We start from the raw sequence: 25,425 nt of genomic DNA on the forward strand, positions 1-25,425 counted from the left end.
GATAAATGATTTTAATTATCGTATACATAGCCTGCCAATAAATATTCAGGTTGAGAAAGAAATAGCCCTCATTAGTGATACTTTGCATTTTTGTAATCAAATCGCTGTCCATTAAATTTTCATAGCGCTTCGTGTATTATGTCATGTTTTGTTATTTTATAATATAATTGATTATATATATATATATATATATATATATATATATATATATATATATATATATATATATATATATATATATATATATATATATATATATATATACATACACACACACGGTTGAAACTGACATATGCATGTAATAAATCAAGGTCTTAAAAATTGCAAAGCATATTTGTGTATTGCTTGTCAGTACAATTGTTTGCAAATGTCATGTATGTACACAATATGTGTTTTAAATGATTACAAACGGAAATCAAACACATGCAAAGCATATGATTTAATGATAACAGCGTGACCATCTCAATTAATTTTAAAACCAATGATCTTCCCCCATGAGAAGTTTAAGTATACATCAATTTCCTTTTATATATTTTCACACAGTAAGAATGTAATCACCTATTTCAATATTCAGGTACCGTTGTCAATATTACTATTGTGTTGATAGTATATGGCGTTTAACCTGTATATAATAATAAACTATACTAATAAACTATTTATATTCTTCAATTATCCAGTGTTGCCTTTAGTACCATTATAATGTCAAGTAGTCTTAATTAGTCTAATATTCTGTTTTTGTTCATGCATCACTTCAATGTCCAATTTTCCAACTCTGTTTGTAGTATGAGAAGCAATGGTTAGTTGGTTTAATTGTACAGACAATATGTTGATGTATATGTATGTATATCAAAATCCTTTTATAAGGCTTTTGTATAGTGGTCATATGCAATGTATCAATTTTATTAATCATAAAATACATTGTACACTATATTGTATATGCTGGGACTACCATAATGCACTAAACTTGCTTCCTAGCGCATTGGAATGTTAATGAAGGAAAGGTGACTCCTCAGGGCTTAAACAAGTAGATATTTTAACGATAGCGTTTGAAGAGTTACTTCCCTTCAATCTGATATTGAGCAATTTTCTTCATTCTGATAACTGATTGTAAGTGTATAATAGTTAAGAAGTATATATTATCACCACTTATCATCTTATCATGGTATGCCATGATGGTTGAATGTTCTTTCTGGTGGGTTAACTGTTTTTGTGAAATAATGTCACAATTCACAATGTTGGATGATATACGACAACAAATTTGTATGACAATGGGTATAATTGGTTGAAGCAATATAGCTTTTAACATGTATACTGATTTTAATGTAAAGTACATTAATACACATAATAAGACTCGTTTAATTCATTTTATGAATGGCCAATGTTTTATCTTAATGTTTTATATGCAACATTTAGAAAATTGTAAATATTGCATGAGACAATAATATATATATATATATATATATATATATATATATATATATATATATATATATATATATATACCAATACATAGTGCCAGTTACGCGGTCTCTGTAGTTTTCAGACTGTACTTACGAGGTCAATAAAAAAAACGGGGTCTATATACAACCCCGCAATCTAGGCTCCTTTAATTACTATGAGGGGGGTGTAGGGGAGGTAATGCAATCAAATCTCACAATAAGGTCTTAAATCGAAAACCACAATCACGTCTGAAATTGAAATTGTATATACCTCGCAAATAAGTTCGCTATATATATTCCTTGTATAAGACGTTAAATAAATGGCGTGTTCATAAATAACAATATATAAGGTACCCTTATATACCTTAATTCGTGTTAATATCGGATAAAAAAGGGTATGGAGATACACGTGTTTAAAGTGGGAACCCCATGACCTATGTCTAAATCAGAGACCCCGTAACTGGTCATATGTGTGAATATATATATATATATATATATATATATATATATATATATATATATATATATATATATATATATATTGAACTTTGCAAAGACTTGAAGATGAGCTTTATCTTAATGGTGTCAGTGCGTTATATCACCTTTATATTGTTGATATAGGCAAGACACATGCACAAAAGGCATTAATCATCATTTAAGTTAGTGCTATACCAGTTCTACACTTTGGATAATCAAATTAGCTTTATCACGCATATGAACACTCGTCATATAAAACCCGATTCAAACCAAAGAAAACGAGTGTACAGTAACCAGCACATTCAGAAATATAAGCCGGAGGATCAGATAAATCTATCGTAAATCATTTTAACAACACATTCATTCGAGTGTTTATAGAGCAAAGTAAACTATAGATATTTCTACGTATTACCTAAATGTTCTTAACGACTGCGAATATAAACGGCACATAAATATTTATGAAGCACGAGAAACACTGATTTCCAAGATAAGTGAGTTACGCGATAATCACGTATGTACAGGCAACATACAAAAGCAAAGCTTTCATCTAAGAATCCTGAAAGATTTAAGAAAGTTCATCAGGTATTACATCTCATAATGTTTACTCAATACGGAAAAATGTTGTTTCAGACAATCACCAAAGTCATTTGACAATGCACAATGACACACGCAGCAAACGTCGGCACAAGTATTGAGCGTGAAGTAACATCGCAGTAAACCATAAAGGAAACGCGACCGAACAATCGATTTGACGAAGTCAATCGTAAATAGTTTTCAGATTATACAAAACACAATTGTATGCCACACGCAAACGGTTTGGTTACCGGTGAATGTGTAGCATTAATGAAGCACAACTATTAAGTAAAAACGTAGCAATACAAACCATAACATACTACAATGATAGCTTTTGGCACAATTAAAAACGTATGCTCACGAATATCTCTTTATTGAAGTGTGGAACGAGTTGGGATAAACTAAAACTAGCATTGGCCAGTATTCTCTAAAATCGTAATAGGGATGTCAATACCGATTAACATACCTTAAAGACCGAAACAATTGTCAAAATATTACTAGTCTTGGCAGTTTTGTTTATTCAACACATTATCTACATTTCTATTTTCCAACATATTTAACCACTAGCAGCGTTTAGCACTTTCTAGTTGTTAACGATATTCAATAGCCACTGCCAAATCAAAATCCTTAAACATATGGAAAGATTATTATGAGCGTTTTATCTTTCGATGAAAATGTGGACATAATTGTAGTTGAAACGTTCTTAGCTTAAACTTATAACACGAATTCTGGCATCGCTCATCCTCGCGTGGTTTGTAATGGCGAATTTGGTCTGATAGGGGATATGTCCGTATATGAACAATTACTATAAGGAGCTTGCAAAAAAATACGAGTAAACGTGTCAATGTTAAAAAATCTCTTACGATAATACAACTTTTCATAACAGCTCACATCATTTCAATAAATTTACCCAAGCATACAGAAGTTTTACTTGCATTTTGGATATCATTATTGTTACTGTTCAGCTATATGCTTTTTTATATAGTTTTAACTTCAAATGTGTGCTTCACATTCGTTAAAATTGACAATTGACGTTAATATTGTGTATGCCCATTTAATATTTCGCAAATAATTTGTATTATCATTTCAATGGAACTACTATCTTCATATAAGATACAAAAACAAATAACAACTCACTACAACATATGGACAACAAAGACCTTTGCTCTATATTACAGCAGAATTAAACTCCTGAGACAGAATCATACTTTGATGGTTTCTAGCACGTTCGATATCAGGCCAGTCGCCTTTATTTGAAGCATGTTTATGATTATTGTTTTCTGATCTTTTGCCTAAAGACGTTCATGTTCATACGGATAAATGTTTAACAAGCATCCCGTATGTTTAACCCGTTCGTTTTTGTTCGCCTTTAAGGGATATGATCATGTTTTTTAATTATAGCAGTAATCCGTTATGCTACCTCTCTTGATTGTTTATTTAATTATAATAGTAATCCGTTATGCTACCTCTCTTGATATGCTTTCAATACAATTTCATTTAGTATTTAACAAATTACATCGACTTAAGACATTTTGTAAAAGCCGCATTAAGATAATATATAACACAGAACGAATCCCTGAGATTTCCGAAATAAAATTATTACTGTTATTAAACTATTTTTTTTATCTTAATGTTTATTTAGCTAGAAGATTTGCACTTATTTAAGCTCACCTGAACCCAAAGGGCTCTTGATGGGTTATGAAGATAATTGATATATTTCGTCCGCCCATGAGCGTGTCAATTCGTCGATGCGTGAGTCAACGTGTTCTTAAATTGTTATCTCTTGAACTGAATATGACGATACTCCCCAGGAATTCTTTATGAGATTTTAAATATGCACGTTGTTCAAATCTCTACGGTTCTTTTATGTGTTAGGTAACGGGGCCCACAAGTGGTGTTTTAAAAATAAAATATTAATATGAAATAGCATTTTCGTTTAAACAGTATACACTATAGCGTGGTCGTCGAACACGACTGTTCTAAGTTTACCAATAAGTTTTTCAGTTTCACATAGACCTATTTATGGAAACTTACAAATTTAAGTATTATGAATTCGAAAAAGTTCAATCTTTCATATTGTGTATGTAGCATAATCTTAAGATTTAAATATATCTAACTTGACTTAATAGTTGCCAAGTCACGGAGGTCACATGTCGAACATGCTATAAAATGGAATCTTGTCTAAAATACAAATACCTCTCATACTTTGGAGCAATATCTAGAGCTCGGACACCATGCGCTATGGGTCAGAGTATGAACATATTTTAGCTATACATTTTGTTTTCGTCTAGATTATTTCGGATAGTTATAACATAAAGCATTTACAAATTAGACCTTCACTTTTTCAATATAATAGTATGATATGATGCAATGTAAATAATTAAATTAGTATATTATTTGATTGTATTGTAGGTGATAACAATTGAAACGTCTCAATATTTTATTAAATACAACAAACACAAGCTCAGTATTTTATTTTATATGCTAATATCACAGCAAAACACATCAACAGAGGAAGAATGTCCATGATTTCATAAACCCTAACGGTTATTCATACAGGACTATTCTGTGTTAGTAAATAGAAAAGAAACATAATGTTCAAAAAAAAATATATTATAACATTTGAAATTAGAAAGCAGATTAAAAAATGTATTTACATTTACGGAGTTAAAAGTCAGAAAAGTTCGTTTCTTTGGTGTCGTTTGATAGATCAATATCTTCGGGGATTCAAAATTTGAAAAAAATGTCTACAATATTTGTTCGTTTGTTCCAGACTTAATGCTGCAGACAAAAATTAAATTTAAAGGCACAATGCAGTCGCAAATGACAGCAACACCATTCCCAACATGGCGGTGATCTGCATGGCGTTGCTGCTACAAATTCCAACGGCAATCCACAGCTTGGCGGTAGCCGCAGTGGTGTCAGAAGAGCCGCCGCTAGGTGTCGCTCTCAGGGTGAGCTCGTGACCTGCGAATGTTTTCATGTCCAGTGTCACCCCAGTTTCGACGGTCACCACTCCAGTCGTTTCCCCGTAGTCAAAATAGGCAAACTCTTCCGTTGCATCTGTTAAATAATTATTCAATAAATAATGTATTTTTGTAATATTTTGATTTGACTATCGTTGTTTTAACAGGTGCGGTGCGTCAGTGATACGTACCAGTTTAAATGAAACGTCCGAGCTGTGTTTTTTTAAATAACTATAACAGTCAATACATTCGTTTTTATGAAAATGCGAAAATTAAATAACACTCAATTCATGTCTTACAATATTCATAGGTGATTGTGTCATCGCTGGCCTTATCTGCAACAGTAAAGGTCCCGATCGTCGTACCTGAAAGAAATTGTGAATAATCATGCACCATACCATGAAGAAATGCCGAACAGCATATGTATAGATTAATTTGGACCAGACAGTGATTGTTTTCTAAATTCGTACTAAACGAGAATAATAATCTATGAAATATCATATTTAAAATATTTTGTAATTGTTTTAATCATTGTTTTATAATAACTAAACACACAGTCACTAATTCATAATTGACTTATGGGAACTGAAATGGTCAAAGTTAAACAAATCTGGCATGCATACCGGCAGTAGTTCCATCAGCGATACACGCTAGGTAGTGAGTCTGGCTGAACTCGACCATGTTCTTGATCTCTACAGTCACGGTGGCAGTGCCGGCAGTACCAGAACCGGGTGTAGCGCTAAAAGCAAGTTTAAAAGCAATGTATTTAACATTTGGGAAAACTCGTGTTATCAAAAAAGTTGACCTGAAAATTGCTTAGCCTAGTGTGTTCTACCAACAGAGGTGATTGTAATCCCCACGCTTTTTGAAAAGCGTGGGGATATTGTGGTTATTTCCGCCGTCTGTCTGTCCGTCCGTCCGTCCTGGCCACTATCTCCTCCTACACTATAAGCACTAGAACCTTAAAACTTAAACACTTGCGACCCTGCACTAGTTTGAATTTTGATCTAACCCCTGGGTAAAAAGTTATGGGGGTTGGGGTGGGCCGGGTCAGAGATTTTCACTCATTTTTTATGTTATTTTACATTAATTTCTTCATTTCTACACCGATTTAATTCAAATTGATACTGAACATCTCTTATGACAATACGGTCAATCTCAACGATGCATAGCCCCATGACCAACCTTGGGGCGCCCCCGCCCACATAGACCATGTCCACCCAAAACTGCCTTTAACTATAACTTCTGCATTTCTACACCGAATTACTTCTTATTGACACCGAACATCTCTTATGACAATACGGTCAATCTCAACTATGCATGGCCCCATTACCAACCCTGGGGCGCCCCCGCCCACATAGACCACGCCCCCCCCCAAAAATAAAATCCTTTTTTATAACTTCTTCATTTCTACACCGATTCACTTCAAATTGATACTGACCATCTCTTATAACAATATGGTCAATCTCAACTATGCATGGCCCCATTACCAACCCTGGGGCGCCCCCACCCACATAGACCACGCCCACCCAAAATCGCCCTTTACTATAACTTCTTCATTTCTTCACCAATGTACTTCAGATTGATACTGATTATCTCGTAAGACAATGCGGTAAATCTCCACTATGCGTGGCCCCATAACCAACCCTGAGGCGCCCCCGCCTACATAGACCGCCCACCCAAAATTGCCTTTAACTATAACTTCTTCATTTCTACACCGATTTACTTCAAATTGATACTGAACATCTCTTATGACAATACGGTCAATCTCCACTATGCATGGCCCCATTACCAACCCTGGGGCGCCCCCTGGGTCAAACAAGCAGCGTGGGGATACGCGTTGGACTCTGCGGCGCCTTTTCTTGTTATGTTTTAAAACAGTTATGAACCTCCTTTAAAACGACAAAGGCTGTTGAGTTACATGTACAAACTTATGTTGGCAGTGGTGTGTGTAATAGTACTTGTATGCCTCGGCAGTGGCAATTAGCAATTAGCTGTGTATTGTCATTTACCTTTTGAATGTGTTGTTTTCTAATGATATTTTTAATAATAAACTAATGATGCAAATCTCATGCTCCTTTAAACAAAAAAGTGTGCGAGATTAAAATAAATAAACATATTCTAAAATTAACTTATCAATTGGCTGATTCTTTGTGATAAACTTCGTCAACAATTGTATCCTCATATTGTTTAACGGTTTACTGACCGATGTGAGCACCAGTGATACTGCTCAAGTGATTATGATCATATGATGATCGATAAGATATTTTCCTCTGAACTTCAGAAAATATGTTGTGTTACTTGTTTGCTCATGATAGGGTCTATTTTTGTTCTAATCATATTTCAGCAAATATCGTATAAAACGTTTCGTTTTAGCTAATACTGGAGTATGAAATTAATGCCAATTCATATTAACATATCGTTGTCAAATTAAAGAAGGCACACACAAGCAATTTGTATCTTGGTTGAGAGTTGTCTCGATATATAATGACAAATATTATTGAATATAAATAAATTAGACTTTACAGATATTGTAGATCCCCTACACAAGATAAAAAAAGACTTACACAACAACAAATACATAGGACGTCTTTGTTTCGTAATCAAGGGATTTTCATGTAGCAAGTGTAATCGCTCCAGAAGAAGCGGTCGCAATGGTTCCAATTGCATCAGGGTTCAATGCGGTTGGTAGGGTGTAAGTATACGATCCGGCAGGGAGTGCACTCAATGTCACAATAGCGTCGGCCGCTGTACTTGTCTCCGTTACTTTATTATTGTACTTCATCGTGACTGATGGAGTACCGGTCCCAGCCGAGACGGTGAAATCGGTCTCTATCCACGAAGTAACCGAAGCATCTACATGTAAACTTTGAAATTTCAGTGACAAATTAAATTAATTATTTAGTTTGGTATCAATTGTAAAGCATGTCACGTAAATTAATATTAATAAATTGAATTTTCTTTCCTTTTTTCGATTAAGACACGTTTATTCGTACAGTTTTGACAAATTTTTAATTGTTGCTTTAAAATATAAAATATTTTATAACAAACACAATGTTTTGTGTATGGTATCATAACGAATACTGAAATTGTATCACCAATACTTTATAAAACTTTTACTTATATTATCTTTCCCTTGACCCAAAAGGTTGTGATTATGTTGCTTTGGTGAATATTAAAAAACACTGCCAAATAGAACCGTGCATTATTTTTATCGATATCGAAACAGTGAATTGCTGTGCAAATGTTAAACGCCATTTATTAATATCATTGATATTTACAAAAGTGCGTCGCGCAATTTATTCAGGGCTAGTAGATTCGGCGTTTCTTAAATCGAGTTATAGCCTCAAGTTTGTAATACTAAGTTATATGTGCGCATTTGTCATCTATTGTTAAGGCAAATATAATCATACGCCTACACTAAAAGACTAGCGCACGTTATTTTCTAAAATCTTAATGTTCTGGTGTTTAAGGTTATTTTTATACAGCACAAGATATACATATAACAGTGAATTTTAACATGAGACAAAACTGTAATTATCCATTTCGAAAAGAGTCACGCGGTTATCCAACTAAATTAACTGGACGATCTCGTTAAAGAGTATTTTTAATTAAATATCTTTAAAGTAGTTAATGTATTTTACTGAGCATATTATTTTTTCATTGAAACTTATAGTACATCACCACACATCTAATTATATAAACGCTATAAGAACGTACCGGTAAAATCGGCAAGAAGACAAACAACAGCTACAGCTAAGATTCCTTTCATCTTGCCTGAAGTCTTATCACCTCACGAACTGCTCAGTTATGTGTGAATCCTAGGTATATGTAATATTTTACTTTGACGCTGTCATGGTCTCTACCAATCCAGTGAGAGCAACGCACAAACGGGGCGTTGCAATTGCGAGTATTTGGTTAAACTGAAAAGAAACACATAAGGTGGGGCTTTTGTCTATCGAAGGAGGGGTTATGACTGCCGTATGCGAAATGATTGGCTATTGTGAATATTGTGTCGTGACGTCACTAGCATGCTGATTTCTGCAAACAAATCTGAGCTCAATAATCTCACTGACAAATATTGCGTGTGTTTGAAACCTTTGAATTGATATTTGGATGGTCTGACTGCATGCTATTAGAAACACAACACAAGGAAATACCGATTTCATGATAACATAACAATAACCCGACTGTTTGAACGACTCAGACATAGTGCTTCATTTCTTTTAAGTTCACACATCATGCACTCGGATTAACGTAGCATTAGCATTCTAATGACATACAAACGTATTGTGCAATAACCCGTGTTATCAATAAATAAAAAGGCATCATCAAGGAAAGTGTGTTTGGTTTGTTAAACAGTTGTCACAATACACATGATCTAAGTATCAGACTGAGATGCATGAGGTCAGGTTCCATATTAAGTACTATTTGCAATTAGTTGTCTACAGGCAGTATAACATTAAAAGTTTTGCTGCTTCTCTCAATTTTAGATTTATATTCAGAGACAAAACTAAATCTAGCTCTATGAAAAGTGTCGATGCAATTTAGCTTAAAAAAGTAAGTCTTAACTAAACGTAGCTCTATGTAAATATTTGCCATAAAAAGCCCTTGAAGTAACGGTTTTTGGACGACAAGTATATTCAAACTAAATGGTAATGAATCTCCCCTGAAGATACTTAATCTTTATTTGGTATTGCCATATTAATTTTAAATGTAAACAATGCAAACGCCGGACGATTATTTAATCAGAAAGGACAAAGCACTCATTATAATTGGTCTGACGATATTCTATAAGAAGTAGTTGCATACATATTTGATCTCAAATTCCTTGTTAATGATTACTTCTGTAACAGTCACAAATTCGTATCAGCGCAATTAGTATGACGACTGTTTTATTTTTGCTAGATGTGATTCCATGATGCGGTCGTTGTCTTAAACACCGTGGGGTTCATTGTCAATGATGCATTTAGACTATAAAGATAATTGGACGTTAGCAATAATATAATATTAAGCATCAATCGCAAAGCAATTGTTTTATAATATAATTATGAATCAACCTTAGTTCTTGTTTAAGTATCTATTTTGCGTCTCTGGTTCCTTGACAAAGGTAAATCTTCATGAGAATGTATCCTTAAGGTAAAACTTAAGATATGCAAGGTTCAATAGGCCAATCACCTTTTGTCTAAATATGTTTTGATGTCCAATATGACATCGATTTTTTATTAATGTGCATACGATGGAATCATCAATATGCGTACTATTGCCAATTAAGCAAATTACAGAAACATTTCGTTGACTGGTTTTGTGGCCAATGCCTTATTATTACGTTATTAACCGACCATGACCACATTGATGTTCAGTAACCACACTCGTAGGCAAATCTTAAATTACTTCTACTTGTGTCCTCAACAACACAATCATTGTAATTGTTATTTATTAAGCTTTTTGCTGAAAACCCTTTTAGACTATGTAAGTCAAATTCTTCATAAGTATGTTTAGTTTTAGTATTTATATTGAGGATATTTTATTTCAACCGCCTAAGTAAACACTTGGGGGGATATTGATTCTGAAAAGTATACACCATTTATTAAACCGTTTCGTTTGCTTCCATAAGCATTCGTGTATTTTTATTGGCATTCGTTTTTCCCAATGCTTAATAATCGAAAGACATGAAGTGATTTTAGACAGAGATGTCAACAAATCTGAGCACTGTCTTTTTATATTGGTTGTTGTATTATAATTTATAAATGCGCAAGTAAATGACTGGGACGCACCGGGAGATTTTTTATATCGACGTTAGCTACGTAAAATAGAAAAAGTTACGACAAAGACAAAATATTCATAAAGGATCAATTCGACGATAAAGTGTGCAGGTGTCGCGGTAACAACTACGACCATCGCTTTTATCTACGCTTTCGTTGCGTCCTTCGAGTGTTTTATTGAAGTCAAGTTACCAAATGCACGAACAATTTACGAAAAAAAACACAGATTACAACGCTTGATAAAACATAAAATAACAATAAGCAACGATTAATTTAAATGGACTTTATTCTGTGCAACGACTAGTCAAAACTTAACAAACTTAAATCACCAATAATAGACATAAAGAGTAACACATTTCATAGCAAGAGAATGGTTCTTCAAAAAGTGTCAGGTAGTAATAAAATGGTTTACTATATAATATTGCATCAGAACAAAACTATATATATATTTAACCAGCCTAGTCTGTGTGTATTCTTTTGAAAAAGATGAAAATAGCATGGGTTAGATCGTTAATAATTTTAAAAGTATATTTAATACTGGTAAACAAATTGCCGAGAATAAATGTTTACACTTGCAAAATAATTTTTTGCTCGATTTCTAAAAACTATATATTGTATATTTAAAAATGCCAATAATAAATGGTGATGATATTCTGTATATGCCTCTATGTTATTATCAAACTTTTAAAATAAACAATGGCCATATTTATAATAAAAGTCTATATGAAACAGTTTTTCTTGTTTTACAGATATTATCAAAAGAATCTTTGGATAAATATTTCACAACAAACGTAAATTCCCTATTGTAACACGGATTAATTAACATAATACAAATGTATTGACCGTTTTGAAGACATGCACAATTTTGATAAAAGACCTCAATGGCCTATATATTCAGCTTACATTAAGATAGTATGTACGAGCCCTAAAGAATAGAAACAAAAACATTAATTAATTAAAAAACAGTGCTATACAAGTATGTCATAAAAAAATGGAACTCAGAATTCCATAGTATTGACTGCAGAAATGTGCGTGGCGTGCACTCGTGTTAAAACTAACCAAGGACATATATATCAGTTGACTCGAGTGCAGAATATATCGCAAAATCTTAGAACAAGATCTCAAAATGAAACTTGTTGCGGAAAATATGTGTACATTCTGTAATAATGAAGCAAAAAATAGTATGCACTTGTTCTGGTACTGTCCATTTAACCAAGAAAATATTTAATTTGCTGTTAAGATTATTTTTCGAAGTTGTCCAAGTATGCCTAATCATATTCAATGTCAGGACATTGCAATTGATACAACGAATCACACAATGAACGGTTAAAACATAAGATGTCTAGAGATATAATGGTATATTGTAAATTGTCGGAGGAAATTGTCCGTCAAAGTATGGATTGGTAAATAGTATGAAACACACGTTTGAATATAATAAATATAATTAAAGCAGATGAAGAATCAAACGTATAATTCTTTCATAAAATATATATTAATAACGTCTCCTATAATAACATTACTAATAATAACACATAATTTAAAAATTCTTTATCACTCAAATAATGTTTAAAATGCGCATAATCAGTTTATTTTACACAATGCGATTCAGCATGTACTATTTTGTTATATGAAATTTTGTATTGATAAAAGAGATACATACTTATATTCAAAATTAATGTGGTTTGTTTCTAAAAAAACATTTGTGTTAAACTCTTGAAATATAAAACAAAACATAATTGTATATACATGTATGTACACATTTCTAAGTATGTACCCCTCAAGTAGCTGTACATGGAATACTCTTTTTTTATGAAATGCTTACTTAATAATATAAAATGCATTTTACTTTATGCAATTCTTTTATTTATTTATGCAATATTCTTCACACAAAAGATTTCTACCCAATAAATAATTAAATAAATAATGATAATATGTGCTTCTTTAATGTTCTTTTTGTTGAAAAATGCTGTAACCCTTTACCAAATGACACGTTTTAAACTGTCCCAAGTTTAAGCGGATGCAGACGACAAATGAAATCGTATAAATTAGGCCATCCTCTAATATAACTAATTCCATATACTCCCCATGCCATCGAAGATTGGAAAATATAAGGAATAAATCGAATTTGGATAGTGCAGGGGTTTCAATTGGTCAAAAAACGATGTCGGCACTAAAATTTGTTGCTTGAAATAAGTTGGTGCCATTATTCGTCGATAAGTATTATATTGATGTTAACAATACTTTATAATGTATATAGACACATTGGAAGAATCTAAATTGACATCATTGTCAACATTAAGTTGCATAAGCCCCAATATCGTGATAATAATGTAATATTATAATTGTTCAGAATAAAAGATATTATTTAAAAAACATACTTTATTTCACCTCTTAACTAATGTCAACATAGTTGACAGTTTTAGTGGGTTGGGAAAGTAAATGACAATCCAAAATAACACATTTTTAATAGATTGTTATATCCTTCGTCCAAACAAAATGTAAATTTTTTAAAAATGTGTTTTAAAGTTCTGGAAGGGGCTGTTATAATTAACGCTGCTTTCTTTCATGCTGTTGTAAAACTTTTTGCTGATGTAAATTCTCAAATAGAAGTTTGTTTCCGTCTACAGAGTCTTGCCCGATACCGTCTCGGAAGTGGTCCGACCAACCGAGTGTATAAGACGTTGGAATCCAATTTGTACGGCTATTTGCTCTAATTTAGTTTAATCATATATGAGTCCTTTTGGTAATGAACTTTTTTTAATTAACCGACTCCCCTGATTAAGATGTAACATTCAAAGGTTCAGCAACAGTCTTTTTCCAATTGTTTACGTTGACACCGGAAGTAGGTTTACCGTTCCACGTGAACGTCAAGTCTGGCTAGATGGATTACAAACATCCGTAATAATGCTGTGTGATTTTCGTTAAGTCAGTATTAACATGACTTTGCCTGATATCTTTAATTGTTGAATGTCAGGTAAAACATTCTGTTAACGCTTTACATTAGGACTCGTTGTTTTATGCAGCTCACTTAATGCACGTCTATTAACTAGTTATGCCATTCCGATGTATCAGAATTGTCAACGCAACACTTAAATTTCGTTAATTACGTAGGTTAATTGCACACAAAGCGAAACTGCATTTCGAAACGAAATCCATTATTCAGCACTTTAGGTAAACACTTAAACATACACCACAGTACAAAATCAAACAACTACGAACGAAAAAATACTTGTTTAAACGCTTTGAAACGGTAAATAAACACAGCTACAAATCATTCTGCCCCATTTAAAATCCTTTCAAACTTCACACCATAGCAACTATATTTCAATAATATAGTATTTGTGATTCAAACCGGTTTAAGGTATATAGATCTACTGGTGGCTTTAGAAAAGAATACCCTCGTATTTTTTTTTCATATCTATGTAAGCATAGCATTTTAATATCTTCCCACAAAGCTTAATGGGCCGATAAATACCCACGGTGCTTTGATGTTTCACTTAGTAAACCACAAATACGACATTTATGTTTTTGTAATCGTCTCGGCATCAACAATATATATCATTAATATCTTTGATAGGCTATGTGTAGACCAGAGGGGTCTTCTGTTAATGTACATCAAGATAAACATTAATATTTAATAAATCAACGAAAAGATATTCGATCTTCGTTTGATATAACTAATGCAAATATAGTACTAATTAATGGTTAATTTTTTTCTTTAGTTATAATTGTATTTCATAGATTGCGTTGAAATGGCAAATTATTTATGAGTATCATTTTACAAATGCAAACTTTTGTGGGTCATATTGTGTCTTAAAATCAAAATTGTAATTGAAAGCGAAAACAAATTATCTAATAAATTATTTTGAGGGATATATTATTCAAACATAACATATGCTATGCAGTCATAAAGTTTACATTTCATGCATATAATTTCCGCTAGAAATTGAAAACGTTATATTGTTGCGACTGTCTTTACATCACTGTTCGAAAAATGATGTCTTCACTGTATATGACGAATTGTAAATGGAAGGTGCCCCTAGCAATTGAATTCGTAAAAAATATGAATCGTTATGTATTAGTATAGCTTCTTGATGGGCAAATCAGTTGGCATTGTTAACTCACAAAAGCAACCAAGCGGAGAAAGGTATTTCGGTTAAATAACTATGTGATTACTATATTAATGAAACATAAATTCAAACGAGTAGCTTTTGTATTTATAATGAAATAATTGTGATGTTATTAACTTATTAACTTGACATGCAGGTTATCATTTACGATTAAACGTTATTTATCCTCCTGAATCTGCTGATAATCGAATTTAAGCGAAAGTTAGTCATTGTGCGCATAAAACTTTGCCTTTCATTGGCGATAAAAATATAAAACACTTGTTTCGCCTCCTATGGAACTTAAATTACTGTGCTGGGAATGGAGGTGATAATCAATCGGTTGCGCTACAACGACTTCAAACATTCAGCCGTGAATCACTTGAACAAACTTGTGTAAGAGACAACATTACAGTTAAGTTGACATGACTGCCGCGTCATAAATTTCGTGTGCCATTGTTCAGCATAAAAAGGGAATGTTAAGCAGAAAAACACGAATAAACATGAATTTAAAAGTCACACTATTTGTATATTGCTATGGCGTGTCTTAACTGTTTTTCACTATCAATCGTCTGTTGATAAGTATTCAACCCCGAGTTGTTGGATGCGTTTTATCTTCTTTGACACACTATTAAAGTAGTACTGTCAATATGATAATTACATCGTGAAAGTGGGATTTAAGTACACTCTATTTCTCTAAAACTAAATCGTATTGACTCATTTATTATGGTGTTATACTGATGTTGCCTATGTGTGGCATTAATAGCGCACATACTTGTCTCCGTAGAAGACCAGATTGCCATTTATTGCACTATATTCATAAGTTAACCCGGATGCTCAAAAGTGTGTAATTAATCTTCAAATGAATCTCTTTTTTAATAATAATACCAAAATAAAGCTAAACCATTATATGTACACAATTCAATATACAAAACCATGAACAATTATACATCGTGCATTTAATAATTAAAGTTAATTAATGACTATCTGGCGAGTTTATATATGGGTGCGTGTTCGCTTTAAAGATAAAGACATAATATAATGTAACTAAAAATCAGTAACACATATGCATATATATGTTATTGGCGTATGCTATTTTGGTTGCATAATATATATGCTGTGACTGATATGAATAAAGTTGATACGAGAAACGACTGGTGTAAATGTGATTAGGAATGACTGGTATATCTACAGTTAATATGAGTAAGTACTTGTATAACTGCAGTTATTATGAGTAATTTCTGGTATTACTGCACTCGATATAAGTAATTACTGGTATGAACGCAGTTAATATGAGTAATTACAGGTATGACTGCCGTTAATATGAGTAATTAGTAGTATGACTGCAGTAAACATGAGTAAATACTAGTAGGACTGCAGTTAATATTAGTAATTACTAGTAGGACTGCAGTAAACATGAGTAATTACTAGTAGGACTGCAGTTAATATTAGTAATTACTAGTAGGACTGCAGTAAACATGAGTAATTACTAGTAGGACTGCAGTTAATATTAGTAATTACTAGTAGGACTGCAGTAAACATGAGTAATTACTAGTAGGACTGCAGTTAATATTAGTAATTACTAGTAGGACTGCAGTAAACATGAGTAATTACTAGTAGGACTGCAGTAAACATGAGTAATTGCTAGTAGGACTGCAGTAAACATGAGTAATTACTAGTAGAACTGCAGTAAACATGAGTAATTACTAAAAGGACTGCAGTTAACATGAGTAATTACTAGTAGGACTGCAGTTAATATTAGTAATTACTAGTAGGACTGCAGTAAACATGAGTAATTACTAGTAGGACTGCAGTAAATATGAGTAATTACTAGCATGACTGCAGTTGATATTAGTAATTACTAGTAGGACTGCAGTAAACATGAGTAATTACTAGTAGGACTGCAGTTAACATAAGTAATTACTAGTAGGACTGCAGTAAACATGAGTAATTACTAGTAGGACTGCAGTAAACATGAGTAATTACTAGTAGGACTGCAGTAAACATGAGTAATTACTAGTAAGACTGCAGTTAATATTAGTAATTACTAGTAGGACTGCAGTAAACATGAGTAATTACTAGTAGGACTGTAGTTAACATTAATAATTACTAGTAGGACTGCAGTAAACATGAGTAATTACTAGTAGGACTGCAGTAAACATGAGTAATTACTAGTAGGACTGCAGTTAATATTAGTATTTCATAGTATGACTGCAGTTAATATGATACCTTACTTGTATGACTGCGGTTAATTTGAGTACTTACTGATATGATTGGTGTCACTGAAGTCGGTATTGCTAGTGACTGATGTGTCTGCAGTAGGTATTGCTAGTTACTAATGTAACTGCGGTTTGAATTGCTAGTTACTGATGTGACAACAGTCGGTATTGCTAGTGACTGATGTAGCTGCAGTCGGTATTGCTACTTACTAATATAACTGCAGTCGGTATTGCTAGTGACTGATGTAATTGCAGTAGGTATTGCTAGTGACTCATGTGATTGCAATCGGTATTGCTTGTGACTCATGTGACATCAGTCGGTATTGCTAGTGACGGATGTCACTACGGTAGGTATTGCTAGTTACTGATGTGATTGCAGTATGTATTGCTTGTGACTGATGTAATTGCAGTAGGTATTGCTGGTAACTGATGTAATTGCAGTAGGTATTGCTAGTTACTGATGTGACTGCAGTTGGTATTTCTGGTGACTGATGTGACGAGAGTCGGTATTGTTTTTGACTGATGTGACTGCAGTTGGTATTAATGGTGACTGATGTGACTGCAGTAGATATTGCTAGTGACTGATGTGACTTCAGTCGGTATTGCTAGTGACTGATATGGCTGCGGTTAATATGGGTAATTACTGGTGTGAATGCAGTTTATATATATAAGTTTTTTCATAAATCACCGCAGAAAATATAACAATTTATTGATGTGACTGCAGTAGGTATTGCTAGTGGCTGATGTGACTGCAGTCGGTATTGCTTATGACTGACATGACTGCATTCGGTATTACTTGTGACTGATGCGACTGCAGTCGGTATTGCTAGTTACTGATATGACTGCAGTCGGTATTGCTTGTGACTGATGTGACTGCAGTCGGTATTGCTTTTGACTGATGTGACTGCAGTCGGTATTGCTTTTGACTGATGGGACTGCAGTAGGTATTGCTAATGACTAGTGTGACTACAGTCGGTATTGCTAGTGGCAGATGTGAAGAGAGACGGTATTGTTAGTGACTGATGTGACTGCAGTCGGTATTTATGGTACTGATGTGACTGCAGTAGGTATTGCTAGTGACTGATGTGACTGCAGTTGGTATTGCTAGGGACTGATGTGACTGCAGGCGGTATTGCTAATGGCTGATGTTACTGCAGTTGGTATTTATGGTGACTGATGTGACTGCAGTAGGTATTGCTAGTGACTGTTGTGACTGCAGTTGGTATTGCTAGTGACTGTTGTGACTGCAGTTGGTATTGCTAGTGACTGATGTGACTGCGATTGGTATTGCTAATAGCTAATGTGACTGCAGTTGGTATTTATGGTGACTGATGTGACTGCAGTCGGTATTGCTAATGGCTGATCAGACTGCAGTTGGTATTTATGGTGACTGATGCGACTGCAGTCGGTAATGCTTGTGACTAATGTGACTGCAGTTGGTATTGCTTGTGACTGGTTTAACTGCAGTCGGATTTAATTAGTGGCTGATTGGACTGCCACAGATATGAGTATAGGCTCTACACCTTGAACAGATATCAGTAAAGATGTAAACAGTCGATATCAGTTTTGACTTCTATGACTGTCGAAGATAGGAGAACTTACTGATTCGACTGAAATATGGAAAAGTATTGATTGATCTTAGCGCTGGTAATATTGTCTGTACGTGACTTAATCATATGTGATAGCGAAAGATAATACTAGTGACTCATGTTGATTATTTAATATGGCTTGTGACTGATTGGGGTTTCGTGAAAAGTGTTTTTGACTTATGGGGCTGCTGCAAATATTGTATTGACCGAATTTCTTTCAGAATACTTTATTGTTTGACTGATTTTAATGATGTGAATGCAGGCGATATTCCTTGACACTAGAACAGTGCTAAATGCACTAGCCATGAGAGGTTTCTGTGTTAACTGCAGTTACCACGATTAATGACAGGTGTGACTGCAGTATATGAGTTATGAACGATGTAACTGCAGAATATATCAGTTGTTACTGATTTGACTGCATATGAGTAGTAACTGATGTGAATGCAGACTAGATACTAGAGAGGTGTTAAATAGAGTAGCTATGAACGGTTTGTTTGTTGACTGCAGTATATATGAGTTGTTACTTATATGTCTACAGTATATATAAGTAGTGACTAATGTGACTGCAGTCTGTTTGAGTTATGACTGAAGTTACTGCTGTCGGTATGAGTTGTGACTGATGTGACTGCAGTCAGTATGCGTTGTGACTGATGTGACTGCATTGTTACTGATGTGACTGCAATCGATCTAAGTAGTGACTGATGTACTGCAGACAATATTTAACTTCAAACGATATGATTGGTAACTCATGTGATGATTTTCGACATGACCAGTGTCTAATGAGATTATTAGACTGTTGTAAACATGAGTAGTGACGGAATCTATGAAAAATATATATGCAGTTTTAATGTTGTGGATGAGAAAATCTACGAAATATTCATGACGAAACACGCATCAAAGAAGAATGGTGGGTTTTATGACCTCATCAAACCAAACCATTGGCTTATCAGCAGTTTCAAACTGCAAGCAACCAAATATTAGGCTCCGAATGAATGGTATATTGAGTTGAAAATGTTGACATTTTATTTAGATTTTTTTCCCAAAGGTTGCTTTATGATACTGTTTTACAAATACAATAATTTAATTATGGTGTTTGTTTTGTTACTATATAGGTTTTCTTTTGAAATATTTTCGTTATAAAGCTGATGAAAGAAATTAATATTGTGATTGCTTCAAAACTTGTGTAATTATAATAAACGAAAATATAATAAGTTTTAATATACTCATAATACAAATTACCACAAGCGCATTTTTAGCAATAAGATTCGACTAATTATTTCTAAGATTTCTAAATTAGTTCTTACTTGTTTACGCGTAGCTCCAGAGCGCCTGTAAAGTATAAGGAACTTGAAGGTAAGATTTTGTTAACTGTTGGAAGTATTAAAATTTCTTGTTGAAAATATAATGATCTGCTGAAGCCTAACATTTCGCATCGTATCTCAACATCATTTTCATCGACTTGTTAAACAAAATTATGACCACCAAATACTTCGACAAAAAGAACATATTTTTGTTTCATTTAATTTTCGTGTGTACAAATACAAAACAGGTGGTTGCTCTGTTTACTTTATTGCGGTGTCAAGTTAGACTTGAATCAAAAGTGTAAAAGAGAAGCATTCGGGATGTTTATCTCCATGCTTTCTTTAAATCTTTGATAAATCTATTAACGAATTACGCATCATTGATTAGTATCGATAATCACATCGTTGACTGATTTAAATAAAACTTCTTACATTTGGCACACAGTTTATGAGTATATTAGAAGAACGTCTGCCTTAGAGACAACATTTCAAATATCACAACGTAGAAGTTTTGTAACCACTCAATGCATCTTCAAATGATCTAGATACATACGAATGACTGCGGGGTTGTTATTACGTTGAAGCACTTCTAACCAACGTTTCCCTGTGCTGTAATTGTCAATGACACTCTAAACACATACTTACAGTTTTCAGAGTGTCGTGACCGTCATGAGGTCAATAATATTTGCGACGCTTCGATCTTTCTTTGCACATGTTTAGGCTGTTAGCCTGATAACATATGAAACAACTATTAAAACATTTAAGATACGTTAACCATGTGTAAAATAGTTTTACTGATTTTAGCCGCAAAGTTCGTTAAGCGTAGTTCATTTGTTTAATCGTGTTGCAACTACAAAAGGTATAAATTAATTTTAAGAAGCAGATTTATACTTCTTAATGAACTGCTTTTCCAACAAAAACGTATTCATGCTTTTTATATTGTAATACCAGACTGTTCTAAAATATATTATTTTATCACATGCTCTACCCTGTTTCCAAAGTAATACAACCATTAGATATTTTTTTTATTACACATGTGTAATAAAACATTTTTAAGCGTTTTCATTGGCTTTGTTTTCTTTTATTGACCAATCGCATTTTGTTATTTTGCTTTGTAAAAGCCGGGGCATTCCAAATGACGTCAGGAAATGTAAACACAATTCGAGATTTATTATTATGTTTGCGTTAATTTTTATTTAATTTGCTCATTTAAAAGCATGTGATCAAAAAGATCTGACACTCGTGGTCATATCATACCATATTTTATTTAACTCGTCCAGGAAATTCGTAATAACAAAATTCCTGAACTCGTTTAATAAAATATGGTATGATATTATAACTCGAGCAAGATCCTATATATCAACATGACATGAACATAACCACATGCTGCAATTATTATCAAGCCAGAATATTCACTAAAATACGCTGGACGTGAGAAACCAATATGAGCAGCGGAATGATCAGGAACTTAGCAGCGGACTAATCATGTACATAGCAGCGGACTGATCAAGTACCTAGCAGCGGACTGATCCTGTACCTAGCAGCGGACTAATCCTGCACCTAGCAGCGGACTGATCATGTACCTAGCAGCGGACTGACCCTGTACCTAGCAGCGGACTGATCATGTACCTAGCAGCGGACTGATCATGTAACTAGCAGCGGACTGAACATGTACCTAGCAGCGGACTTATCATGTACCTAGCAGCGGACTGATCATGTACCTAGCAGCGGACTGATCATGTACCTAGCAGCGGACTGATCATGTACCTAGCAGCGGACTGATCATGTACCTAGCAGCGGACTGATCATGTACCTCGCAGCGGATTGACCCTGTACCTAGCAGCGGACTGATCCTGTACCAAGCAGCGGACGGATCATGTACCTAGCAGTGGACTGATTATGTACCTAGCAGCGGACTGATCATAAACCTAGCAGCGGACTGAACATGTACCTAGTAGCGGACTGATCATGTACCTAATTTAACTCACATCTGGTTGTTTTGATGTTTGAATGAATTCCTATGTTAACCGATGCAAACCAGGTACACGTTACAGCTAAAACGTTAGATTTTCCACATCAACGGTTGTGTGACTACGTCATACATTCCCACCTCCCTTAAAGAAGATGTTTTTAGTTTATGAGGTTGAAAAAAAATATTGTGTATTAAACGAACAAAGAATGTCAAACATATCGTTTACCCAACAAAACTAAATTTAAATATAAAAAACACAATTGTTGCATTCCAAACAATTTTGCAAAGCTTGTTACACCAAATGAGCATATATACTTAATACATTAAGTCAACTAAGCGTGTAAAGTGGAAAACACAGGATCGATGTTTTTAAGTTTAAGACCATGTCGAATTCGTTGTTTATATAAGGTCGAATCCGTTGTTGCGTTGTTAAAGCGACGGTTGTATTGTCGTTCCCACCTCGGTGGTAATCTCGTTGTTGATGTCTCCGATGTCGGTGTTAAGGCTCATCCCAAGACTGGCAATATCTGTGTTATTTCCATTCGGACTATTACCGTGAAAATCAATGTTTTGTATTAAATTAATGTTTTGTGCTATTCGTTGTTTCCGTTTTTGTTTCAATAGTTAAATCCAATTTCATCATTTCTTCCGGGACTCGAATCTCTTCATGTGGGCATAATGTATAAAAGATGTTTGCTCTGGCCGTATTCATTCATATTCATGTATCAGCTTATTGCGTTATCTTTTATAAAAGTGTTTATACATTGCAAAAATACAGTTCTAACGTTACTGTTGCTGGCAAATTAAAATATTATAATACTGGCTGATTGATAATATCGGTTAAGCATACCATTTCAACTAGTGAGTAGGTTACGTGTCCCTAGTGTAGCCCCTCTATGATGTTTATCTGACGTCACAAAACTGTAACTATAACACCATTATCAACATTCAATGTCTTTAAAAGTATAATGAAGGTCCCTTAAGTGCAATCAGAGCTTTACATCTCGTGTACTGATAAAAACTGTCGACATGTACATGTACATGTCGCTGTTGTCACTGTCCTTTTATACCGCATTATACAAATTCTAACATTTGACATTAAAATATTGCCGATCCGGACCCAGTCAAATTAATCTTACAGCTGCCGGCACGGACTGATATATTGTTGGTGCGATTGTCAATGCTGGAGGTTGTTTCAATGATTACACTGCTATAACTAACAAAGATGATGGAATATGTGCCTTACATTCATGGTGGCCATTTATGATCTGCATATTGCCGCAGCATTTTTCTATTTGCCCTTCGCCGCATGTGTTCATTGCGCTGGGGTTAGGAAATCCGTGTCGTATAAGCATTAGCAATTGTTGATGTTATCTGTTTCTGTGTAGTTACCAGAATATTGGATTAAATCAAACCGATTGTCCAGTCAGTTTTTCATATATATATATATATTATTGATGTGGTAATACATGACGATGTCATCATCTATTGTTGATGTGATAATACAGGACGATGTCATCATCTATTGTTGATGTGATAATACAGGACGATGTCATCATCTATTGTTGATGTGATAATACAGGAAGATGTCATCATCTATTGTTGATGTGATAATACAGGACGATGTCATCACCTATTGTTGATGTGATAATACAGGACGATGTCATCACCTATTGTTGATGTTATAATACAGGACCATGTCATCATCTATTGTTGATGTGATAATACAGGACGATGTCATCATCTATTGTTGATGTGATGATACAGGACGATGTCATCACCTATTGTTGATGTGATAATACATGACGATGTCATCATCTATTGTTGATGTGATAATACAGGACGATGTCATCACCTATTGTTGATGTGATAATACAGGATGATGTCATCACCTATTGTTGATGTGATAATACAGGAAGATGTCATCATCTATTGTTGATGTGATAATACAGGACGATGTCATCACCTATTGTTGATGTGATAATACATGACGATGTCATCATCTATTGTTGATGTTATAATACAGGACGATGTCATCACCTACTGTTGATGTGATAATACAGGACGATGTCATCGTCTATTGTTGATGTGATAATACAGGACGATGTCATCATCTATTGTTGATGTGATAATACAGGACGATGTCATCATCTATTGTTGATGTGATAATACAGGACGATGTCATCATCTATTGTTATGTTCTCCTCATTTTAGAAGTCATCATACGTAAATACACAAATTGTCCCATGTTGGTTTTAAGCAATATTTACATTTCTCGGTCATCTTTGATTGCAGGTGTTGATCTTTAAAAAAAGTAGACGTGTTAAGTGAGTATCGAATTTTTGAAGAAAAAAAAAGTAAAAGGTTAAATATTCACAAGAATGAATTAGACAAGTAAACGCATCACTACGAAATATTGGATAGGTACTGTACCTCACTTGTTTCCTTATAGATCATATGCTTGTTTATTTTACCTTTAAAGCTTGATTATTTACATTTTCGGAAAGAATGGATTTCTCGGTATCAAGGATTTAAATAGGCCAACATTCCTGCATTTTGTCGCAAGCCACTTTAAATTGATTTGTTTTGACAGTGGACAATTGTCGTCTTTGAATCAGTTTTACCCAATAACAACATGAGTCAACTTAAATCATAATCATCACAAGTGTCATGAAAATGACCCAGTAATGCTACTTATTGACATCAGCCCTTTGTATTTAAAGGTTACATTAATTATATGCTCTCTCAAAATTATATTGATATGCCGGCATACCTGTTAATGACTCTTGCTATGTTATTAGGGTCCATTCGTCATAAATGTTGACTCTTTTGCATAAATTACGTTGGTGTTTAAATTAGTACATCGTGACATAAACAGTCTGTCTCATTTGACGCGATTTCTAATATGTCAATTATCTTATCTCTATTTATTCATGTTTTCAAAATCACTTTTTTAATATTTGAAAATCACAATTGTAAACTTTGTACAATTTGCGTAAAGTTTAGTGGATATATAAA

At 33.8% G+C, this 25,425-nt stretch overlaps 1 long non-coding RNA gene across 1 annotated transcript; it reads right to left on the minus strand.

Moving 5' to 3' along the window:
* Positions 1-5,711: 5,711 nt before the first annotated feature.
* On the minus strand, positions 5,712-8,265 carry LOC127837908 (uncharacterized). Its single transcript, XR_008029520.1, has 3 exons — positions 8,023-8,265; positions 6,079-6,194; positions 5,712-5,820 (listed from the first exon to the last, which is right to left on the minus strand). It is a non-coding gene; the product is annotated as an uncharacterized LOC127837908 (long non-coding RNA).
* Positions 8,266-25,425: the final 17,160 nt, after the last annotated feature.

Source organism: Dreissena polymorpha, chromosome 7, assembly GCF_020536995.1.
Source record: "Dreissena polymorpha isolate Duluth1 chromosome 7, UMN_Dpol_1.0, whole genome shotgun sequence".
NCBI classification, from domain to species: domain Eukaryota; kingdom Metazoa; phylum Mollusca; class Bivalvia; order Myida; family Dreissenidae; genus Dreissena; species Dreissena polymorpha.